Source organism: Schistocerca nitens, chromosome 2 (genome assembly GCF_023898315.1).
Source record: "Schistocerca nitens isolate TAMUIC-IGC-003100 chromosome 2, iqSchNite1.1, whole genome shotgun sequence".
Classification (NCBI taxonomy): Eukaryota; Metazoa; Arthropoda; class Insecta; order Orthoptera; family Acrididae; genus Schistocerca; species Schistocerca nitens.
The window spans coordinates 561893228-561908053 of record NC_064615.1 but is presented as its reverse complement, the minus strand read 5'-3'; positions in this window follow the sequence as shown (position 1 = coordinate 561908053).

The following is a 14826-nucleotide window of genomic DNA, read 5'->3' as shown; positions in this document are numbered from 1 at the left end:
ACAAGCGAGTATTACGTAGATGCGTCGTGAACTCGAATAGGAATCCATGGAAAGAATACATTCTTTTCACGAAACAATATTGAGAAAATTTTGAGAACTGGGATTAGAAGCTGACTGTAGAAAACTTCTATTGCCGCCAACGTGCGTTTCGCGTGAGGGCCACGAAGACAAGACCAGAGAAGTTAGGGCTCATACGGAGGTATATAGTTTTTCCGTCGCTCTGTTTGCGAGTGGAACAGGAAAGAAAATGATTTTTAGCGGTACAAGTTACCCTCCGTCACGCATCATACGGTGGCTTTCAAAGTACGTATGTAGAATCAGATAAGCGACATTGAGGAAGGGTAGATTTTATGACCTTTAATCGTGAGGTGGATGATGTAAGAACTCTTTTCAACCAAATCTCGGAAAACTGGTAGAGACTCAAAACGATTTACAATTAGTGATATTTGTGAAAGAATTTCCAGTTTTGATAATCTCCCGATAACCAAGCAAAATTTCCCGTAAACTTTGTTTCTCAAGCAATGTTGCTCATTACCCCAGATAAAAATAACAAGTATGTTAGTGTGTGTATGTGGGGGGGGGGGGTATGTGTGGCAAAACTGCATGTTTTCTAATATTTCCTCTTCGACTGGGATTCGTTCGATGACATTCTTCGTAGAAAACAAACGTTTGCAAGTTACATGACGTGTTACATAGTCTCATAAAAAGCGAATTTTTCACCATGTATTCATACACTGCAGCATGTTTAAAATGTCAGTGTCACATTTCTACAGAGCCAGTACCGGTCAAAACTAGAAGATAATTTACTACACTAATATGTCTGGAAACCAATGTCTGTGGAGGTATGGGCCGATTTGTCCTCTCAAGCCCAATTGTACACACATCATGAAAAGTTTTTGCATCACCCCGGTCCCCAGAACTCCTGAAGATAGACGTTGACTGTGGATATTGTTTCACAGACACTCCCCCTCTGACTGTTCAGAGATGTCACTAAACCCGCCCAAAGATGTAAACAACCATGCATGAGCAGCTCTTATTAGACGGAGGGGTCCGACTGCCGATCAGTTCCAGTCATTCCACCAGGAAGGAGGTACACGTCTCGTGTTGTCTGTAGTTCAATCATGCCTTGACGGTCAATACCGCGGTTCGATCGCGTCCGCATTGTTACTTTGTGCTAGGAAGGGCTCTCAACAAAGCAAGTGTGCAGGCGTCTCGGAGTGAACCAAAGCGATGTTGTTCGGACATGGAGAAGTTACAGAGAGACAGGAACTGTCGATGACATGCCTCGCTCAGGCGGCCCAAGACCTACTACTGCAGAGGATGACCGCTACCTACGGATTATGGGTCGGAGGAACCCTGACAGCAACGCCACCATGTTGAATAATACTTTTCGTCCAGCCGTAGGACGTCGTGTTACGACTCAAACTGTGCGCAGTAGGCTGCATGATGCGCATCTTCACTCCCGAAGTCCATGGCGAGGTCCATCTTTGCAACCACGACCCCATGCAGCGCGGTGCAGATGGGCCCAACAATATGCCGAATGGACCGCTCAGGATTGGCATTACGTTCTCTTCAACGATGAGTGTCGCATGTGCCTTCAACCGGACAATCGTCGCAGACGTGTTTGGAGGCAATCCGGTGAGGCTCAACGCCTTAGACACACTGTCCAGCGAGTGCAGCAAAGTTGAGGTTCCCTGCTGTTTTGATGTGGCATTATGTGGGGCTGACGTACCCCGCTGGTGGTCATGGAAGGCGCCGTAACGGCTGTGCGATACGTGAATGTCATCCTCGGACCCACAGTGCAACCATATCGGCAGCATATTGGCGCGGCATTTGTTTTCATGGTCGACAATTCGCGCCCCTGTCGGACACATCTTGTGAATGACTTCCTTCAGAATAACGACATCGCTCGACTAGAGTGGCCAGCATGTTCTCCAGACATGAACCCTATCGAACATACCTGAGATAGATTGAAAAGGGCTGTTTATGGACGTGTCCCACCAACCACTCTGAGGGATCTATTCCGAATCGTCGTTGAGGAGTGGGACAATCTGAACCAACAGTGCCTTGATGAACTTGTGGATAGCGTGCCACGACGAATACAGGCATGCATTAATGCAAGAGGTAGTGCTACTGGGTATTAGATGTACCGGCGTGTACAGCAATCTGGACCACCACCTCTGAAGGTCTCACTGTATGGTGATACAACATGCAATGTGCGGTCTTAATGAGCAATAAAAAGGACGAAAATTACGTTTATGTTGATCTCTATTTCAATTTTCTGTACAGGTTCCGTAACTCTCGGAGCCGAGATGATGCAAAACTTTTTTTTGATGTGTGTGTATTACGTGGAAGCGGTTACTACAGGTAGTGCAGCATGTGATTACCACGCATTCTGATACATCTTTTAAACCTTCACAGAGAATGACGCACTCTTTCAGATACTCCTGGCTCCATTCTTATTGCGTCACATTACTTGGCCACACGCTCCTGTAACATCTGCAGGTTGTCGATGGCTTGGACGTACACCATTGCCCTTAAATGTTCCCACAGCCAGAAATCCAAGAGATCCAGATCTGGCGTCTTGGATGCCATGCTGCCGGTCTTCCTCGATCAGTCCATCGCCGATGGAACGTTGCAGTGAGGAATTGTCGCTCGGTTCGTAGAAACTGGGGTAGTGCGCCATCGGTGTCCTCCTGTAACGGTAGGATTCTGTAATAGCTCTGGTAATCAATCGCTCAGAAATCGGTACACAGTACTTGTTAATTGTTTGGAAAATAGAACGGCGCTATGAGGCTAACACCGATAATTCCTACCCATACACTGATACTGAGCCGATCCTGCTGCCTCACCTCCATGATAACAGGAGGATTTCTTCTGCCCACTTGTGAGTATGGTAGTATTTGGCGATGGCGTCTCTTGTAAATTGTACCTCATTTGTAAATAAAATGCAAGCTTTGCCGGAAACTGCAACGGCTTCTATGTCAACGTAAACATTTAAGTGTTCATTTTTCCTGCACGCTGTTAGAGAGTGGAACGGTAGAGAAAAAGTGTAAAATGTTTCGATGAACCCTCTGCCAGGCACTTAAGTGTGAATTGCACGGTATTCCTGCATATATTGGTTTCCAGACAGGTCATTATCGGAACTTTTTATCTGGTTTTGCCCAGTGGTACCTTTTATAGGTGTAGGTGACTTTTTTTTCTTTTTTGCAACATCCTCAATTTGTCTCCGCATGATATGGTATGTGTTACATACTATCGATTATAACAACAAAGTCAGGAAAGAAACTGCCATACGTATCTCAGCGATGTTACACATTATCTGTAGGTACACTGTTGTCCATTGAAATTGCCACCTCATGAAGAAGCTATGCAACAAATGAGAATTTAGCTTCAATGAAATGTAAATGTTTAGCATTTCAGCGCAAGTACATTAACTAGGTAGAAGAAATACCATCTAAATTTTATATTCAGTGTGTTACGGGTATAAGTGCAGATATTGTGATCGCTGGTACCTTAATATGTACCCACGTCAGTGTGTTAGTTGTTTATTCTATACGTCTAACAGTCTTCCCACAAACATGTCACATCATTAATACTGCCTGATGTTTTCTGCTCAGTCGTAACTACACCACTAACTGGGAAATGCCTTACAGTATTAGTCGTTTTGCGTTCACGCACTATACCTGACATGCTGCCTATGGGAAACGAAGCAATAATTGCTTACTCCTGTCACAGTATTTGGAGTTACTAACCATCCTAAAAACATTCTACTAAAAGCTATAATTGCTAGTCTCCAAATAAAGTAAATATTGATATAATGTTTTTCTGTACGCCGTCCTCAGTCACCAATAAAAGTATCTGCACTTGTACCCCTAACACCCCGTATAAAGTAAATTTATCATTTAGAAATCACATTTGAATGTTCCTTGTTTGTGAGAAGATGGTGTTATGCCTCGTGTAAGAAGAAGAACAGTTTACCCAGACATGTCGGAAAACGGAAGCGGCAGGATCATGGCCTATCGAGACTACTGTTTATGGTTCTGTGACATTGCTGCTCGTGTTAGTTGGGACCGTACAGTAGTCGTCTGAATACGGAACCCACGGGTTCAACAGGATCATACGCAGTGCCATACAGGGTCTCCTAGGCTTAGCGACTAGCACCGAAAAGAACACACGTACACTATCTGATCAAAAGCGGCCCGTATATTGCGGAATTAACCATTATATATCACGAGAGGAGGATCTGGAAATACAAAAAGTGACTGGAAGTATTGTAGCGTCAGCAGAGAAGCAAAATGTGTCGTTCTGGAGAGCGCAGTGGCTTCCAATGTTGACTACTCACTGGATGTCACTGGAGGTACAAATCGATCAGCAACATTGCAACCCTTCTAAACCTACGTAAGTCGACTGTTGGTGATATGGTAGTCAAGTGGAAACGCAAAGGAAAAGCCACAGCTAAGTCAAGACAAGGCACACCTGCTGCACTGACAGGCGGGCACTGTCGGGCACTGCGGAGCGAGGGCGTAAAAAATCGCATGACATCAGCGAAAGTAACTGCTCGTGAGTTCCAAAATGCTCCCAGCAGTTCACCTGGCATAATGTATGCGCATACCAATAGAATGATCGAACAACTCCTCTTAAGCCGCGCATTTCTCTAGTGAGTGCTAAGTGACGCTTGAAATGCTGTAAACAGCGACGCTACTGGACAGTGGATGACTGTAAAAATGGTTCAAATGGCTCTGAGCACTATGGGACTTAACATCTTTGGTCATGAGTCCCCTAGAACTTAGAACTACTTAAACCTAACCAACCTAAGGACAGCACACAACACCCAGCCATCACGAGGCAGAGAAAATCCCTGACCCCGCCGTGAATCGAACCCGGGAACCCGGGCGTGGCAAGCGAGAACGCTACCGCACGACCACGAGATGCGGGCGGATGACTGTAAACGAGTGATTCGTAGTGATAAATCACGCTGTATGTTGTGATAATCCGGTGGAAGAGATTGTGTTTAGAGAATGCGTGGAGTACGTTACCGGCCACCGTGTATAGTACCAAGACGGAAATACAGAGCAGGTGATGTTTTGCTATGAGGGCGATTTTCGTGGTTAGGGTGTAGTCCCCTTACTGCGCTTAAGAAAATATTAAATACGAAATACATGAAATGTATTCGCAATTGCGAGTACAGACTACCATCAGCCACGTAATGGAATGGCAAGAATGATAATTTGTGGCGGACCGGGACTCGAACCCGGACTTCCTGCTAATCGCGAGCGGTCGCCTTACTATATGGTTATCCGAGCACGACTCACCGCCAGACTCAGACTTGCACACTGCGGGCTTTCCAATAATAGCTACGTACCCTCTGACTCAGAGTTACAATATTAAAAGTTTTGGCCGGTTTCGTTGTCTAGGGGTGAGATACGTAGTTGCCGCATTACAGGCCAAATACTGCTGAGTCTACAGTATACGATAAGAATACACACATTAATCGAATGGTCGAAGGCTTCTATCACTCAGCAATTACGAATGTAACGTAGAAATTTATAAATGAAAGATTGCAATTAAATAAAATCTGCAGGCACTATCTTAACGACTTTAAATGGTGAGTACGATAGTAGAAGTACTTTTGAGAATGCGGTATATTTCTTCAAAACACTTATTGGTGTCGATGGTCCAGCAATTAAATAAAATATAAGTTGAATAACAGGGAAACAATATTTTCCTAGCCGGCCGCGGTGGTCTCGCGGTTCTAGGCGCGCAGTCCGGAACCGTGCGACTGCTACGGTCGCAGGTTCGAATCCTGCCTCGGGCATGGATGTGTGTGATGTCCTTAGGTTAGTTAGGTTTAAGTAGTTCTAAGTTCTAGGGGACTTATGACCACAGCAGTTGAGTCCCATAGTGCTCAGAGCCATTTGAACCATTTTGAATATTTTCCTACACCACGTAATTAGTTATAATCAACAACATAGCTCGCGAGACATTCACTTCTATAAGCACGCTACGTCTTCACTGCAGAAGCCACGGAAATCATACAAGAGCACAGGTCGGCACTCCGAAATATTTCTATCCCCCGCGACCACGCGCAAACTGCTCCACTGTCCAAGTCTTTCCGCCGACTGTGCGTTCCTCGCGCCGTAGCGTCCTGGCACTGCCCGTGTCCTGAGCCGTCCCGTCCAGAACTGCCGCCCTTCAACGAACTACCATACAGTCTCACCATCAACGAGTGCTGTGACTGGCTAGAGCGCTTGCGCTATATCTTCATGCCAACGCACAGTCACAAACATAATGAAAGAAGATACGAAATACTGGATTTACATTTAAATAGTTGAAATTAAATAAATATTCCTACGGCTGGACCATAAACACGCTCTAACACACATTATTAAATACATAAACAATTAAATAAATATATATCAAAAGAAAAGAAGCCAAAATGTAGGCCAGGAGCCTAATGTCTCTGTGCTTTCTAACACACAGTACATATTTAACCAATTTCTTCATGAATAGTATATATCAGATATGAACAAAGACATAGATGAATATATTTGTAAGCATTCTGCTACCGTTTCTTCGTGTAACTGTGGACTACTTATGGCCTTACGCGATCTATAGTAATCGGCCACTTTGATCTCCAATAACTCATGTACTATTTAAGTCACATGCTTGTAATTCATACCAATTTAGGTTTACACTAATGGCTTTCTAAAGACACGTAGATCGACGAAATCGGAAGAACCGTTTAGATTTTGGAAATTCATTGCTGGGTGTTACTTGTATAATTTACCGTCAGATACTAAACTTTAAACTAATAAATATATTGAAAATCTGAATACACCATCAGAATCGTCGTGCAAATAATAGTAATGTACATGATTCTTTTTGAGGCATCATCATTCATCTAGTTACTATTAATTTCTATAATAACTGTGAAATGACTGCTATTAAGGCTTCACGAAGTCCGCCATCTTTGGCACTCCCGGCGTGTCTCCTTCATCGACACGTAGCACCGTCCTCGTCACAGCGGAATTCCCAGCCACGCGGCTGGACCACGCGCTGGGGCTACCCCTCTCGTCCGGCTAACGTTCGGCACCACGTGTTTGCTACCGGGCCCCGGTTTTGAGGAGCATCCTGTGCGGCCGCCCCAACTCTGAACATATAATATTTCCAGGGCGCCACAACTCGCCCGTTACCTCACAACACGTCGTGAAGTGTGCATTACGCAATATTCATGCAGATGTACCTTTAGGTGTATTGTTATCCGGACTTATCATCATCTGAAACTTTTCACTGCCATCATTCCATTATACAGCTGATAGTAGTCCATATTCGCAACTGCGAATACATTACATTAATTTCATCAAGGCTGTAGTCGCCGCAGTAACTGTTCCTTTGGACATCGGTGCATGTCCGAAGAAACTTTGCATAATAATTCGGAATAACACAGGCTCTGCAATATCGTAAGTAAACATCGTGTTAAGCGCGAAAGGAACACATTTTACAAAAAAAATGGCTCTGAGCACTATGGGACTTAACTTCTATGGTCATCAGTCCCCTAGAACTTAGAACTACTTAAACCTAACTAACCTAAGGACAGCACACAACACCCAGCCATCACGAGGCAGAGAAAATCCCTGACCCCGCCGGGAATCGAACCCGGGAACCCGGGCGTGGGAAGCGAGAACGCTACCGCACGACCACGAGATGCGGGCACACATTTTACAGATTTGTGTACAGCTTACAGTAAGCAAACAGTTCAAAAACAATGATAGTTTGTATCAATAAGACAATACACTGTCATAAAGCAGCCTCTGTGAGGCAATGCTTTACGTACAATAACATTTGCGAAATGTAGTGGTCTGACCAGAAAACTAATCTGAACGCAGTGGAACACTTTCGGGATGCCACTCTGCAGCGGAGTGTGCGCTGATATGAAACTTCCTGGCAGATTAAAACTGTGTGCCCGACCGAGACTCGAACTCGGGACCTTTGCCTTTCGCGGGCAAGTGCTCTCCCATCTCTCTCTTTTTTTTTTAGACGGCAGAATTGCGTTTTTTAAAAAAATTGGCAGTAAACATACTCGAACTCGCGACATCTTATCTATGCTGCACGACACTTACCATTTTTTATCGCCTCAGACCGCTTTTTTAGTTTTTTTTCCTTTTTTATTTTTAAACTAATTTAGTTTCCCTACCACTTTTTTGGGCATGTTCTCTACCAACTTTTTTTCTTTTTTTTTGCTTTTTTTTTATAAGTGCTCTACAAATTTTTTTAAAGAAAACAAATAAAAACTTCTTGGGTATGAAAATAAAAGACGACGTTCTTCATAAAATAACACAATATCCTTTGAAAACGTAAAACATAAAAGGTAGCTGTATTTCCGCAACGGCCTTCTTTTGTATTTGTATGTTTTTTGTTAACATAAATGAGTATACAGTCTCACCATCAGCAGCATTTTATTTTATTTTATTTTATTTTATTTTATTTTGAGCACAAGAGAAAGAAAACAAATAGACTGCAGATAGAGAGCTATGTGTGAAAAGGATAAACATGTGTAAGGAGAAAAAAACTTAGAAGAGGAGGAGAAAAGAGAAGTGAAATAAAATAGGAATACTGTCCGCGACATGCTCCACTTTGGCGCGCCAGCAGAACAAAATGCATTCTATCATTGACCATTGAAGGGGAACGTGGGATCGTCCAGTCTTGGCTGGCACGGTTCGTTGAGATTCCAGCTTTGAGGCGGGTTGGTGAAAATGCTCTGTAAATACACTCCTGGAAATGGAAAAAAGAACACATTGACACCGGTGTGTCAGACCCACCATACTTGCTCCGGACACTGCGAGAGGGCTGTACAAGCAATGATCACACGCACGGCACAGCGGACACACCAGGAACCGCGGTGTTGGCCGTCGAATGGCGCTAGCTGCGCAGCATTTGTGCACCGCCGCCGTCAGTGTCAGCCAGTTTGCCGTGGCATACGGAGCTCCATCGCAGTCTTTAACACTGATAGCATGCCGCGACAGCGTGGACGTGAACCGTATGTGCAGTTGACAGACTTTGAGCGAGGCCGTATAGTGGGCATGCGGGAGGCCGGGTGGACGTACCGCCGAATTGCTCAACACGTGGGGCGTGAGGTCTCCACAGTACATCGATGTTGTCGCCAGTGGTCGGCGGAAGGTGCACGTGCCCGTCGACCTGGGACCGGACCGCAGCGACGCACGGATGCACGCCAAGACCGTAGGATCCTACGCAGTGCCGTAGGGGACCGCACCGCCACTTCCCAGCAAATTAGGGACACTGTTGCTCCTGGCGTATCGGCGAGGACCATTCGCAACCGTCTCCATGAAGCTGGCCTACGGTCCCGCACACCGTTACGCCGTCTTCCGCTCACGCCCCAACATCGTGCAGCCCGCCTCCAGTGGTGTCGCGACAGGCGTGAATGGAGGGACGAATGGAGACGTGTCGTCTTCAGCGATGAGAGTCGCTTCTGCCTTGGTGCCAATGATGGTCGTATGCGTGTTTGGCGCCGTGCAGGTGAGCGCCACAATCAGGACTGCATACGACCGAGGCACACAGGGCCAACACCCGGCATCATGGTGTGGGGAGCGATCTCCTACAATGGCCGTACACCACTGGTGATCGTCGAGGGGACACTGAATAGTGCACGGTACATCCAAACCGTCATCGAACCCATCGTTCTACCATTCCTAGACCGGCAAGGGAACTTGCTGTTCCAACAGGACAATGCACGTCCGCATGTATCCCGTGCCACCCAACGTGCTCTAGAAGGTGTAAGTCAACTACCCTGGCCAGCAAGATCTCCGGATCTGTCCCCCCTTGAGCATGTTTGGGACTGGATGAAGCGTCGTCTCACGCGGTCTGCACGTCCAGCACGAACGCTGGTCCAACTGAGGCGCCAGGTGGAAATGGCATGGCAAGCCGTTCCACAGGACTACATCCAGCATCTCTACGATCGTCTCCATGGGAGAATAGCAGCCTGCATTGCTGCGAAAGGTGGATTACACTGTACTGGTGCCGACATTGTGCATGCTCTGTTGCCTGTGTCTATGTGCCTGTGGTTCTGTCAGTGTGATCATGTGATGTATCTGACCCCAGGAATGTGTCAATAAAGTTTCCCCTTCCTGGGACAATGAATTCACGGTGTTCTTATTTCAATTTCCAGGAGTGTAGTTCGCGAAAGTGGCCCGATAGTGTCGATGCCGGCGAAGGGTGTGGTGATGTACTTGGAGGTAGAAAGCCACAATCTTCTGTACGAGGGTCCAGACAGCTGCTGCTGGCCCACACTCAAAACGATGTAAATCTGTATCTTCGACATTGCACTTGAGGCACAGGGGTGAGTCCACCAGTGCGATGCGATGCAGTTTCTGTCTTGTAGTATACTTGCCGTTGACGAGAAGGTACCACATAGAGGTGTTGTCAGTGGTGTGATATGGTTGGTGGATCGTTTTCCAAACTGTAGGCCATGAAACCTGGGGGTGACGTGTTTCGACGGGGTTGCGGGGTGGAGACTTTCGGAGAAGGCGGTGGATGTCGCGGGTGGTCGTCTTCCTGGTCCTGGGGAGCTCGGTGCATATGTAGCTGTACTCCAAAATGAAACGGCCGATATGTGACATCGGAGGTGGGATGTGTGCCAAAGACGTCGGTGGGCGTCTCGAAACAGGTGCGAGTTCGGTGGTCAACATTCCAGTAAAACTAGCATTTTGGCTTTTCCATAACCGGAGCATAGTATTATGTAAAGTGCCGTAGTCCTGGCTCTCACATTAACCAGATCGAGGCCACCATCCCGCTTCGGTAAGGCGAGAGCTTCATACTGGACTTTGAAGATGTGTCCAGAACAAATGAAACAGCCGAATGCCGCCTGTAACCTGGCCGCCATTGTCGCAGTGATGGGCAGAATCTGCGCTATATGGGGTATCCGAGCTGCCAGATGGGTATTGACGAACGTGATTCTCTGGCACATATTCCGCGGGCGTAGTATGTGATTTTGTATGTTGGCCCGGGTGCGTTGCAGCAGCGCCCGAAAATTGATCGCCGAGGTGCGGCGAATGTCTCGCGTGTACACCAATCCGAGACAACGAAGGGTGTCCACCAGTTGAAATGGAACTACGCTGTCTGCGGGAAGGCCGCGGCCGATCTTCATGGCGCATGATTTTGCCACGTTCATAGCGCTCCCTGCCCCTGCACTGTAACGGGTAATCCGCTGCATCGCAGCTTGTACATCAGCCGCTGAACGTACGACGAGGGCCAAGTCGTCCGCGTAAGCTCGGCAGCGGAACATATGATCCCGGAGTGGAATACCTGTCAAACGTCGCCGTAATCCGCAAATGAATGGTTCCATCGCAATGGCATAAAGCACCGTCGACAAAGGGCAACCCTGCCGTACTGAGCGTTCAATCCGTATAGGTTCTGTAAGTCTGCCGTTGACGAGAAGTCTGGACGTTGCTCCACGAAGGAGCCGCATAATCACTTGCGTGAACGTCGGGGGAATTGCCATTCGGTCCATCACTGCGATGAGGAATGCATGATTGACGCGGTCAAACGCTTGTTTGAAGTCGATGGAGATTAAAGCGCCTGGCAGTCGCGAGTGTGTTGCCACAGCGATCACATCTCGATATTCACTGAGGGCCTCCTGTATATTACGATCACCACCTAAGGATGTTTGTTCGTGGGAAACAATGTCCCCTAAGACACGTTTGAGTCGCACTGCTAGAAGGCGTGTGAAAATCTTGAAGTCCGAATTGAGTAACGTGATCGGCCGATAACTGTCGAGTCGTGTTCCTCCTGCGGGTTTCGGGACTGGTACAAGTAAGCCTTCCATGAACATTGGTGGCGGGTTCGCCGCGCCGGACAAAAGTTCCCAGTACATGTCCCTCCATCGTGGCATCATCAAATCTTGGAAGGTTCTGTAAAATTCGAGAGGTAAACCATCCGGGCCGGGAGATCGATTCAGAGACCCCTTGGCCACAGCGCCTTGGACGTCGTCGGTGGTCACTTCAGCAGTCAGGAGGGTTGCAGCTGCTGCGTTTAGAGTACCAAGTGTCTCATGGGCAACCTCAGCAATGGCCTCTGCACCGGCAGGTACTTCTTGATAGAAAATTCTAAGTGCGTTGTGAATGCATCCGCAGTGGTAGCTTGCGAAGTCAGCCGTCGTCCATCAGGTAAGTCTAAAGTTATCATTAAAGCCTGTCGGCGTCGACGAACATTTTGAACAATATGATGCATAGAAGGTTCTTCACCATTAATCCTGTCTTGGCTGCGGGCTCGTACAATGGCTCCCTCTAGACGGCATCTGGTCAAGGATAAAATCTTTGCCTTGATGCGTTGAGGGGATGGAGGATGATCCATGAGTTCACGTAGAGCGCTATAGTAGAAATCAGTTGTATGGTGATTCCACCTGGCTTTGGCTCTGCCATAGTGTGTCAATGTGCGTCGGATGGCCGGTTTGGCGCACAGCAACCACCACTGCAGTGTGGTCTCGTAACGCATAATGCGTTGAACACAGGTGTGCCACGTGTCGGTGACCTGTTATCGACATTCAGGGTCCCGCAGTAGCGCGACATTGAGTTTCCAAGGTCCTGCACTGCGCCATATAGATTGTCGACGTAGGTTCATGGTACAGATATAGATGTCATGATCCGAAAAGGCAGACGGCCAATGTTCCGCGTCGAGGAGAACTGATTTTAGAGCGTTAGAGATGTATATTCTATCAAGTCGGCTGGCGGAGTGTCTCGTGATGTGTGTATACCCCGGGCGGTCGCCTTTTACCACTCGCCAAGTGTCGAGGAGACGAAGGCGGCGGACGAGGAAGCGAAGTTCGGGACATGTTGTGAAATGGGGGTATTGGTCTGTGCGCTCGAGAACGCAGTTGAAATCTCCACCTACGATGAGATGATCGTATCGACCGAGGAATAAAGGCGTGATATCTTCCGCGTAGAACTGGGAGCGATCCCTCCGTTTATCAGTGCCCGATGGGGCGTAGAGATTTATGATTTTGAGTCCTTCAACTGTCATGGCCACCCCTCGCGCTGTTGGGAGGTATGCGACATCGGAAACTGCAATTCCTTCTCGGAGGAGGATGGCTGCGCCTGTGTGTTCCATAGCTGCAGGGGCGGCGTACGTCTCATATCCATAACACCCAGTCCAAGTCCTCAGTTCTTGTAACAGGGCGATGTCGATGTCCGCTGCTCTTAGCGTGTCACGGAGCAGTTGTAGTTTAGCGTGGGAGCCGATATTATTAGTATTGATAGTAGCTATTCGGTACGCCTGATGGGAGATCCGTACTGCCGATAGGTTCGTAGCTGGTGAAGATTGCTGTGGTGGATGCTGAAAGTCCATAGAAGTCGCAGGATTCGCCGTAGAAACTTCCCCCATTTTAGTTTTGGTCTAACGGAGAAACAGATCTCATTTCCGCATCAGATGGAGGTGGGAAATCCGTGTCATCCGCCCATGAAAGGGGTCCGACAGGTTTGACATCGGCGAGAGGTGGCAGCGCTGGCCGAGTCGGCTCAATGGCGTCGGTGACAACAGGCGTGCTATGTTCCATGGCTTCTGGGCGCGGGGCTTGCGCACGATCTCTGTTGGACAGTTCACCGTCTTGTGGATGACGCGTCTCCGTGGCAGATGAGAAAGTGTTATCGTGTTCTCCGTCGGAGTGATGTGGCATCTCTTCGTCCTGCGGAGGGGGCTCAGTGGTCGACTCTGATGTCTTGCGGCGTTTTTTTCGTCGTTTGGGCGACTTCTGCTTTCGGCAATGAGTTTCTGTGTCTGAGGAAGGAAGAGATTCACGTCGTTCCGGTACAAAAGCCGCGGGTGCTATGATGCGGTCATCATTCTCCAGAACACTCTCATTGGTATCTTTGTGATCTTCTAGCGTGGGTGTGTCCGGCTGTTGGACATGTTCACGGGCGGCATCGCCGGTGTCAAGGTGCTGGGACGCCTCCGGGTGTATCGGATCAGAGAGACGCTCATGAACGGCGCCTTGTGAGGGCTGGACGTGCAGTGTCGCCGCATAGGTGACTGGAAGGGTGGTCGTGGTTCTGTCGATGTTCGTATCGTCGGGCCTTAGTTGTGTGATGCGGCGTTGCAGGCATTCATTACGGACGTGGCCTTCTTTGCCACAAACGGAACATGTTCGAGGTTGTCCGTCGTAAATGACCACCGCACGGCAGCCGCCGATAGAAATGTACGATGGAACGTGCCGTTTGAGATCGATTCGCACTTGTCTCACACCATTAAGCGCCGGATACGTCGTAAACTGTGCCCATGTCTCGGCTACGTGGCTCTGGACTTTTCCGAACGGGCTTAGCGCCGCGATGACTTCATATTCATTCACCTCGAAAGGCAGTTCGAATACACGGATCGTCCGAAGGCCAAGTCCTGCATGGTCGACATCCACAGGCCCGATGTTTCCGTCGGAGTGCCGAAATTTTAGTCCATGTCGCGTCCTTTGAACGATCTCGTTGCAGGCAGCGTCGGAAGTCATCTTAACATAAACGACGCTGCTAATGATCGATAGGTGTATGCCGATGAGTTCGTCACGCGGGATCTTCACGTCTTCGCGTAGGAAGCGTTCGACGGCCAGTGCTTCGGGTCGTGCGTATTCGTTTGAGAAGGTAAACTTAAGAGTGTTCTTCCTGTAAGAGTTGGCCATTACAGCTTGTTCGACTGAGAAGCGCTGTGACGAGGAAGTAAACAAAACACTCCGCGCGCGCAGCGGCGTGGACGGCCGAGCGCGGTGCGCACTGCTGCCCTGCCGAACGCAGACTGTCCATCTGAGCTACCGAAGCACGACTCACGGTCGGT